The 10,198-nt window shown below is 44.6% G+C and overlaps 1 pseudogene; it reads right to left on the reverse strand.

The window, feature by feature from the left end:
* Window positions 1–9,140: 9,140 nt before the first annotated feature.
* Window positions 9,141–10,198, reverse strand: part of LOC125487789 — a 13,260-nt pseudogene continuing 12,202 nt past the window's right edge.

The raw sequence follows: 10,198 nt of genomic DNA on the forward strand, positions 1-10,198 counted from the left end.
TTACCATCCAAAATTCCAATTTTACTTATCTTTCCAGAGATCTAATTCAAACGAACAAACATTCATTGAAAATACAAAATAGAACAATTCATTCAAGACAAGCAAATTGTATTATCTGGAATTAAAGATTCACTCACACTTTCCAATAATATTTAGACGGTTGCTCTGGCCAGAAAATGAAATTCCAAAGACAATGATTCAAAAATTGTGAAATTTATCTATTACCCAGGACTCTTGCCTAAAACTAAATACAATACACATTGTTCGGCTTTTCTTGGTAAGAGGAAATAATACCTGGCATTTAACTTAATTTCCATACTTCAATTGGTTTCACACATCTGCAATCAATTCAAGGAGGAATATTTTACCAAGTCTTGAACAAACTAATTTCAAATAAATATTCTGTCGTGGGTTTTCAAAAAAATCTTCATTCATGGGATGTGCATGTCAATAGCTTGAGCAGCATTTATTGTCCTTCTTGTAGTTGCGCTTGCGAAGGGGGTTGACTCACTCCCTACGTGAAGACATTTTTTTTCTTCCATCAATGAGGATTGGGACATTTGTGGAGACTCCTCCTCCAGTGAGTTGTTGAATTGCCCACAACCATTCAGGCTTGGACATGGCAGGAGTTAGATTTGTTCCGTTAGTTGTGGCGTTGTCTAGTCCTATCCATCACTACTGTGTATGTGGTTTTTCAACTAGTCTTGTTTGGTAGCTTCACCAGGTTGACACCCGAATTCCAGATATTCTCCTGGCATGCCGTCCTGTGCTCTCTATTGAACCAGGGGTGATCCCCTTGTTTGATGGGAATGGCTGAGTGGGAGATATGTCAGGCCATGAGTTTGCGGATTGAACTGGTTACAGATAGGCACTAATAGTTCCTTAAGGATTGAATTCAAATTACCTCCTTGCCATGGTAAGATTGAGGGCCCGAGTCTCTGGAACGAATGTCCATTCACAGTGCCACAAAAGCGCTACATCTCCTTCAGTATGGATTGGTCATCAAACATGTATTCTAATCTCATTTAGCAGCACTTGGTCTGAAACTGTGGATGTTATTTCATTTCCAATTCTCTTTGAAGTCCTTTTTAGATGACTTAAGGCGTTACTCTGCTACCAGCTGTTTAGACAATGAGTTGCACATACCCACAACCTCTCAGTGAAAACAGTTTTATGCAAATTTTCTAAATTTTCTGCTCGTTATTTTAAATTTATTCCTCCAGGTTACTGAACCCTATACTAAAGGGAAATCTCCATGTCAAACTCATAGACTCCTTTGTTATTTTGTACACCCAAATTAGAACCCGTCAGCCTTCTCTGCTCGAAGGAAAACTGTGGACTGACACAGTTAATGAAAAGGCCCTGAAGAATGTTGTCGAATAGCGAGACCGAAGATTGCAGGTACGTTGCTTTTTAAAAGTTGCAACAAAGTTGACAGAGTGGTAAAGAAGACATTTGGCACACTTGCCTTCATTGCTCAGACCATTGCATATAGGAATTGGGATGTCATGTTGCGATTGTACAGGACATTAGTGATGCCGCTTTTAGAGCACTGTGTACAGTTCTGGTCACCCTAGTATGGGAAGGATAGGCTTAAAATTGGAGAGCTTGTAAAAAAGTTTCACAGGGATGTCGCAAGGACTAGATGGTTTGAGTTATAAGGAGAGGCTGGCGAGTCTTGGAACTTTTTTTCCTGGAAATAAAAAGGTTGAGGGGTGACGTCATATAGGGTTATAAAATCATGAGGAACGTAGGTAAGGTGAACGGCAATGGTCTTTTCCATGGAGTAGTATAGTTCAAAACTATAAGCTATTTGTTTAAAGAAAGAGAGTGGATTATTTTCAAAGAGACCTGAGGGACATCTGTTTCACACAGAGGGTGGTGGGTATTTGGAATAATCTGCCAGAGGATGTGGTAGAGGCAGGTATAGTTACAACATTGAAAAGACATTTGTACAGATACATGAACAGGAAAGATTCAGAGGGCTATTGGCCAAGTGCAGACAAATAGGACTCGTTTATCTTGGGAAATGTGGTTGGTATGTATGCTTGGAGTGAATAGTCTATTTCTGTGCCGTATGACTTGACGACTGCATGAGCTAGCAACTCTGGAATGGCCCATCATATCATGTCATCCATCATTATTGCTTACCGAGGAGATACTGAGTACAATTCCTGACACTTTCCTTTCACATACGTGCTGGCAGTTGTAGCTTGGGTTGTACTCAATGTAAATTCTCCACGACATTTACCTGGAAAATGTGCCAATTGTAGTCATGCATAGATTTCAAATATTAAATGCTGTATATCTTTCAAATAATGCATTTCATTCTGCGTTTTACTGCATAATGTTTTTCTGACTATCTGGTTTAACATTTAATTCATGATGTGAATGCCAACATCCTGGTAAACTCTGTAAAATCTGAGTGACCCATTCTGAGGAAGGTGCACTCGATTCAAAATGGTAACTCTGATGTCTCTCCACAGATGCTGCCTGATCTGTTGAGCTTTTACAACAATATCTATTTTTTTGTCCTGGTGAGCCCTCACTGATAGCTCTTCAGTCTGACTGGGTTAATGAGGTGGATGAGTGGTTGTCCCAGTCACATGGATCAGGGGCTTGGTTCTTCAACATAAGAACACGTTTAGCTCAAATCACATTCACATTCATTTGTCACAGCAGGATCTAAACCACTGACCTAAAATTTACCACAGTCATCCCAGTCAACTAACATTGCTAATGGGCCAAAGCATTTAACATCACAGCTAATGTTTTGGAAGTTTATTTTCTTGCCTTCTATTCAGAAAAATAGAAACTAATATGCAATTCTTAATCCGCAAGTTCTGCCTGGTGGAACAGTGATAATGTTAGTGAGCTTGGAATGAAAATGTAGAAACAGAGAAAATAGGAGCAGAAGGAGGTTATTCGGCCCATCAAGACTGCTCCGCCTTCATCATGATCATGGCTGATGGTCTGTACATGCTTTCATACCATGACCTTTGATCCCATTAGCAACAAGTGCTATAACGTGTCAGCTCTTGAATACGTTAATGCAGAACAGCCAAACATTTTGCAGAGATACGCTCAAATTCAATCCAATGCAGCTTGTAAAATTTGAATTTAATAAAATCTGGAATCAAAAATCAAGTTTCATGGTGCCCATATAACCATTGGCTTGAAACCCCATCAGGTTCACTTATAAACTTTAGGAAAGGAAAAGTGCCATATTTACCAGGTCTGGCCAACTCATGACTCCAGCCAAACAGTGATGTGCTTGAATCTTATCCGCCTTCCGGCTAGAGGGAACCTTTCAGGTTGTCTCATACATAGGGTAATTAAGGATGTGTAATAAATGTTGGCCGATTCAGTGACACTGACGTCACATGAATAAAATAAACCTCTGATTAAACTTGTTGAAGTGGGGTCTTGCCATTGACTGAATTTCAGTTTGGGTCATCTGGATTTTTGTTGGAGATGGAGGTGTTGTGGTGCTCTGCTGTCCTGTGTATGTGAACTCAACTTTTATTGAAGGTGTTGAGGTCATAGAGTAATTATAATGTAGCAGGAGGCAAATTCCTGCAGAAAATCTTTAACAAGTGGCTTCCTGATTGCTGCTTTTAACATCCATGTGAGTAACAAACTCATAACCACTCACCACTTGACGCCCTCCCCACAACTCTTCCTCAAAACCTAAAGTCTGTATCCAATTAGCCGTTACACTGTCTGCTAATGAGAACGGGTGTTGTTTATCTGACCTCATCATCTTGCACAATGCTTTCCAATCTCTGCTCGAGCATTTTCGTTTCAAGATAAACAATTACAACTGTTCTGAGGAAGGGTCACCGGACCCGAAATGTTAGCTCTGTATTTTCCTTCACAAAGGCTGCCAGGCCTGCTGAGCTTTTCCAGCAACTTTGTTTTTGTTGCAATTGTACATTGCTTAGGTGATACCATTGCGTGAGTATCCTGTGCAGTTTTAGTCTCCTTATCTGAGAAATGGTGTTCTGGTTACGGAGAGTGTGCAACGATAGTTTACTAGACTGATTCCAGGTGTGGAAGGACTGATGCATGAAATGAGATTAGATCTGTTCGGATTATTTTCACCATAGTTTACAAGAATGTTTCGATGTGTATTCCATTGAAACTGAAGAAATTCAAACAGGACTAGACAGGGCAATCACAAGGAGGATGCTCTGATGATGGGCCCTCCAGAACAAGGGGGTCACAGTTGAATTATATGGGAGAGGGAACTTAGGGCTGACATGAGAAGTAATGCCTTCACACAGAGAGTGGTGAGCCTGTAGTATTCTCTGCCACTCAAGGCAAGTGAGGTCTCAACATTGAATATCTTCAAGAAGGAGTGAGATATAGTCCTTTGGGCTAAAGAGAACAAAGTGTATTGGGGAGACAATGGGCACAGTGGACTATGTTCAATGATCAGTCATGATCATGTTATTTGGCAGAGGGGGCTCAAAGGTCTGAAAAGCCGAATCCTTCTTCTGTTATCTATTATTTAAGGACAAATAGCATGCAGAGCAAGAATGGTAGAACAATTCAAACCACAGATTCCAGACCTGGTTTCCTCCTTCTCAACGGTGTGAGTTTGGGGGAGAGGGAACACATGACTAAGACGCAATTAAAATGGTTTGTCATAATGCTGTATATGTGGTGTCCATATATGGACTGTAGCTATTCAAGAAAATGTCTCCTTTCTCTCAACCACAAATCAGGATGGAATTTAAATGATCTTATTGCTATAACTGCTCACGTGAATTCATTAAGATGTGGGTGGGCACCACGAATTGGAGTTGAGCTAACAACATTTATGAACGTACAACATACGAAGTCAAAACAGAAGTGTATCGTTATCCCCAAGCCTGTTCCGACATTTGATCAGATCATGGCTTATTTGTTTGTATTTCAAATTACGCATTCCCAATTTTCCTTTCATTACCATTACTATCATGAATCTCTTTCCTCTAAAAATATTCAATAACAGACATCCAAACAATCTTGCACAACCTTCAGAGAAAACAAAAATTCTCCTCATCTCACATCAGGGCAAGTTGTAATTCTAAAACAGTAGCACCCCATGACCCCTCAGAATCCACAAACCCAAATGAGGAAACATTTTTTTCCAAGTGCGGTTAAAACTGTTTAGGATCTTGCATGCTTTGATGCATTTTATCTCTGCTCAGCGCCACATCAGAAAATAATACTAGGGAAAATTTATTTCCTGTTCTATTCAGGAGAGAGGGAGGGGAGATTTTGGATTTCTCACCTTCAGAACAAGGACTACAGTTAACCACGTGTTCTCTCTGATCTGCAGAGAGATTGATCAGGATCAAAGCTGTTATTCTGCCTCTTTGCAATTTGCCTGACAATTCCTGAAATGGCACTGCTCTGAATAAGTTCTGATCTAACAGTAATCCAGTTCAGCTGTCAAGACGGCTGATAAAGGTAGAAAAAATGGGAAATATTTCCGATTTTTGGCAGGAACGTTCGGGAAAGAGTCAACTTTTCAGAGTGATGCTCAATTGTCAGCATTTTATTACACATTCAGGCAATCGTCGTATCTTTGTTGATATTCGCAGTCCCTTAAATTCTAATCCCACAACAGAGATGGTCAGTTTTCTCCACAGTTTTCTATGCTCTTAGTTGGCATTTGTCTGAACTCTCATTTGCCCATTTTTGCTTTTGGACATCGATTCATGAAGTGTCCACACAGCAAGTGTTGTAATAAATCGATTTTTTCGTCAAACATAATCAGACTGGACACTGTGAAGGTGATAACTTAATATTTTACCCCGTGGCAATTGTAGGTTTTGGAATAGGAAGTGAAATTTAGTTCACCTGTTTCAAACTCTTCAATCTACTCCATAATTTAATGATAACAAGGTGTAGAGCTGGATGAACACAGCAGGCCAGGCAGCATCAGAGGAGCAGGAAAGCTGACATTTCGGGTCTGGACCCTTCTTCAGAAATGGGGGAGGGGAAGGGGGCTCTGAAATAAATAGAGAGAGGGGAAGGCGATGATAGAAGGTGGATAGATGAGCAGGTAGGTGGAGAGAAGACAGACAGGTCAAGGAGGCGGGCATGAAGCCAGTAAAGGTGAATGTAGGTAGGGAGTTGGGATGAGGGTTGGTCAGTGAGGAGGGAGAAGCGGATAAATGGGAGAAAAGACGGACCACAATGACTGCTACATAGAGAACATTCCGATCCTCCAAAAACGTTTTTCTCTGCGACTCCTCAAGCACACACTCGCAGCAATGCGCCGGCTTCTCCTAACCATACAATCAAGCCTACCCCAGCTCAGAGCCCGCCTCTCCCAGACCTGCAAAGGACCTCTCCTGTTTTTCATCATTCTTCGCAGGATCAACAACCTCAACTCACGTTTCTACTTCCCCTTGTTGCTTCCACTCAACCCCACCCAAATCCCCAACCCTGCCCAGGACCTTCCCCACAATGTTCCCGCAACCATTGTCCATGTGGCCAATTCGAGGCACCCGCGGACGATGTCACATCTGCCGACGCCCGGCACGCCACTTCGGGTATGGCTAGCGCCATCCACATCGTTGATACTGCCGCCTCCGCTGCCCAGACCGAAAGCACTACCGATGTCAAGGACGCACCTGCCGACGCCGACACCGCTGCCAACATTGAGGACTCACCTGCCGGCGCCGCCTTGCCCACCACCAATGCCGAAGCCACTCCGCCCACCGCCCCCACAGCCAGCTGCTCCAAAGTAAACACGAGCCTTCAGCCCTGCCAGGTCTTTACCATCCGCCCAGACCTCCCCCTCACTGAGGATGAACGGTCAGTCCCCAGTAAAGGACTCACCTTTATCCCCCTCCACTCAAATATCAATGAATACCACTCACACCTGGACAACTAACAGTTTCCCGCCGCCTCTGCCTCCGTGCTTATTTCTTTAATCGTGAGCTTTAATCTACTGAACTTTTCTCCAGCCTCCAACACACACCTTCCTCCTGGACACCACCACAAGGCTTCCTACCCTCCCTTGACCTCTTCATTTCCAACTGCCATCGCGACATCAATCACCTCAAACTCTCCACCCCCTCTCAGTCACTCCAACCTCTTCCCCCACAGAACGTAAAGCCCTCTGTTTCCTCCGCTCCAACCCCTAACCTCACTATAAAACCCGTGGACAAGAGAGGCGCAGTTGTAGTATGGCGCACTGACCTCTACACGGCCAAGGCCAGGTGTCAACTCTCCGACACCTCCTCCTACCGCCCCTTTGATCATGACCACATTCCTGACCACCAAACCATCATCTCCCAGACCATCCATAACCTCATTACCTCAGGTGACCTCCCACCCACACCTCCAGCCTCATCGTTCCCCAACCTCGCATCACCCGTTTCTATCTCCTTCCCAGAATCCACAAACCCAACTGTCCTGGTCAACCCATTGTCTCTGCCTGCTCCTGCCCCACTGAACTTATCACCACTTATTTTGACTCCATTTTCTCTCCCCCAGTCCAGGAACTCCCCACCTACATCCGTGACACGACCCACGTCCTCCACCTCCTCCAAAACTTCCAATTCCCTGGTCCTCAACACCTCATCTTTACAATAGACGTCCAGTCCCTATATACTTGCATTCCCCATGAAGATGGCCTAAAAGCTCTCCGCTTCTTCCTCTCCCGCAGGCCCAACCAGTCCCCCTCCACTGACACCCTTATCCGCTTAACCAAACTCGTCCTTACCGTTAACAACTTCTCCTTCAACTCCTCCCACTTCTGACAGATGAAAGGAGTGGCCATGGGTACCCGCATGGGCTCAAGCTTTGCCTGCCTCTTTGTAGGTTAAGTGGAACAGTCCCTCTTCCACAGCTACAATGGCCCCATCCTCCACCTCTTCCTCCGTTATATCGATGACTGTATGGGCGCCGCCTCGTGCTCCCATGAGGAGCCCGAACAGTTCATCCACTTTACTGATACCTTCCGCCCCAACCTTAAGTTCACCGGGACCATTTCTGATAGCTGTCTCTCCTTTCTGGACCTCTCTGTCTCTATCTCTGGTAACCACCTGGAAACTGATATCTATTTCAAGCCCACTGACTCCAACAGCTACTTGGAATACACCTCCTCTCACCCACCTTCGTGCAAGAATGCCATCCCCTATTCCCAATTCTTTCGCCTCCACTACATCTATTCCCAAGATTAGGCATTCCACTCCCAGACATCCAGATGTCCTCATTTTTCAAGGAGCTCATTTCCCCTCCACTGTGGTCGAAAACGCCCTCTAGTGCATTGCTCGTGTTTCCTACACCTCAGCCATCACACCCTCTCCCCGCATTAACAACAAAGACAGAATTCCCCTTGTCCTCATGTATCACCCCATCAACCTCCGGATTCAATGCATCATTCTCCGCCACTTCTGCCACCTGAAATCTGACCCCACTACCAAGGAAAACAATTGGAGGCTTAGAGACCGCTTTGTGGAACACCTACACTCAGTTCTTGACAAACAGTCGCAAACCACTTCAACTCCCCCTCCCACTCCTTGGACGACATGCCTATCCTGGGCCTCCTCCAGTGCCACAACGATGCCACCGGAAGGTTGCAGGAACAGCATCTCATATTCCACTTGGGAACCCCTGCAGCCCAATGGTCTCAATGTGGACATCACAAGCTTCAAAATCTCCCCTCCCCCGAACTCATCCCAAGACCAGCGCACCTCGTCCCCGCCTCCTTAACCTGTCCATCTTTCCTCCCACCTATCCGCTCCTCCCAACCTCACTGACCAACCCCCACCCCCACTTCCTACAGTAGCCTCATCCCAGCCTCCTTGAGCTGTCCGTCTTCCCTCCCATCTACCTGCCCCTCCCTCCTCACTGATCAACCCCCATCCTAACTCCCTACCTACACTCACCTTTACTGGCTTCATCCCCACCTCCTTCACCTGTCTTTCTCCACCTATCTGCTCCTGTATCCAAATTCTATCATCGCCTCCCACTCTCTCTATTTATTTCAGAGCCCCCTTCCCCTCCCCCATTTCTGAAGAAGGGTCCAGACCTGAAACATCAGCTTTCCTGCTCCTCTGATGCTGCCTGGCCTGCTGTGTTCATTCCGCTCTACACCCTGTTATCACAGACTCCACCATCGGCAGTTCCGACTAACTCCATAATTTAGTGATTTGCTTGAAGGGGTATGTCATTCTTCAGCTCTTTCCTGAATTTAGCCTGGTGTGCAGCATGAAAACACGTGTTGGTGCAGGAGCTGAGCACTTGCAGCATCTTCGCTGTGCAATCTGTGCTAAAGCAAGGGTCTGTGTAGGAGTCGTAAAATCGTATATCTCTAATTTGTGCATAAATATTGTACACAACCTTGGTCACTCACAAGAGAACAAAACTGCCAGATATACTGAAAAACAAAGTGATGTACTTCCACTGGTTTTCTCTCTCCACATCCTTGTGTTTCTCTCCACTTCTTTTACCACAGAGACCCCGACGGATTTGACTGCTCACTAAAATACGCCTGACAGTCAGCACATTGAGCAGCAAGATCAGAAAGAGTGGCACAGAAGGAGTTAAGATATAATTAAACATTTGAAATGCAGCCCATGCAGGGGAACTGAAATAACACGAATTCTGAATGCAACCCCATGGAGTATTATCAATGATGTATCGTGGCTCATATATAAAATACCACGGTAGAGACTCCAGGTAGACCAGCACGGTCACAGTGCCTAGAAATGCTGCTGCAGTTCTCTCAGTACAAAATATTGTCTTCAATCTCTCATAACAAGTGTGAATGTGACTGTGAGCCAGACACAAATCACTGTGGCTGCTGACCCCAGGGCAGAAAAAACACTACACATGGGAGTAAGTCTCACGGATGAATTAGGGGTAAATAAATTGGAACAGTGATCCACATTATGGCATCGAAGACAATGACAAGGAGATCAGCCACTGCAATTCCAATCAAGTAATGAGTGATACACTTGGAGAGACCACACTTTCCTTAGGACAGGATCATTATTGCCACCAAGTTAACTAGGATGCAAGACACTCAAATACAAGTAAATATTTACAGATCATGTCCTGAATCAAAGAACAATGTGACTGAGATAACAATGTGTAGAGCTGGATGAACACAGCAGGCCAAGCAGCATCAGAGGAGCAGGAAGGCTGACGTTTTGGGCCTAGACCCTTCTTCAGAAATCTGAAGAAG

Source organism: Rhincodon typus, chromosome 45 (assembly GCF_021869965.1).
Source record: "Rhincodon typus isolate 14 chromosome 45, sRhiTyp1.1, whole genome shotgun sequence".
In the NCBI taxonomy this organism is placed as follows: domain Eukaryota; kingdom Metazoa; phylum Chordata; class Chondrichthyes; order Orectolobiformes; family Rhincodontidae; genus Rhincodon; species Rhincodon typus.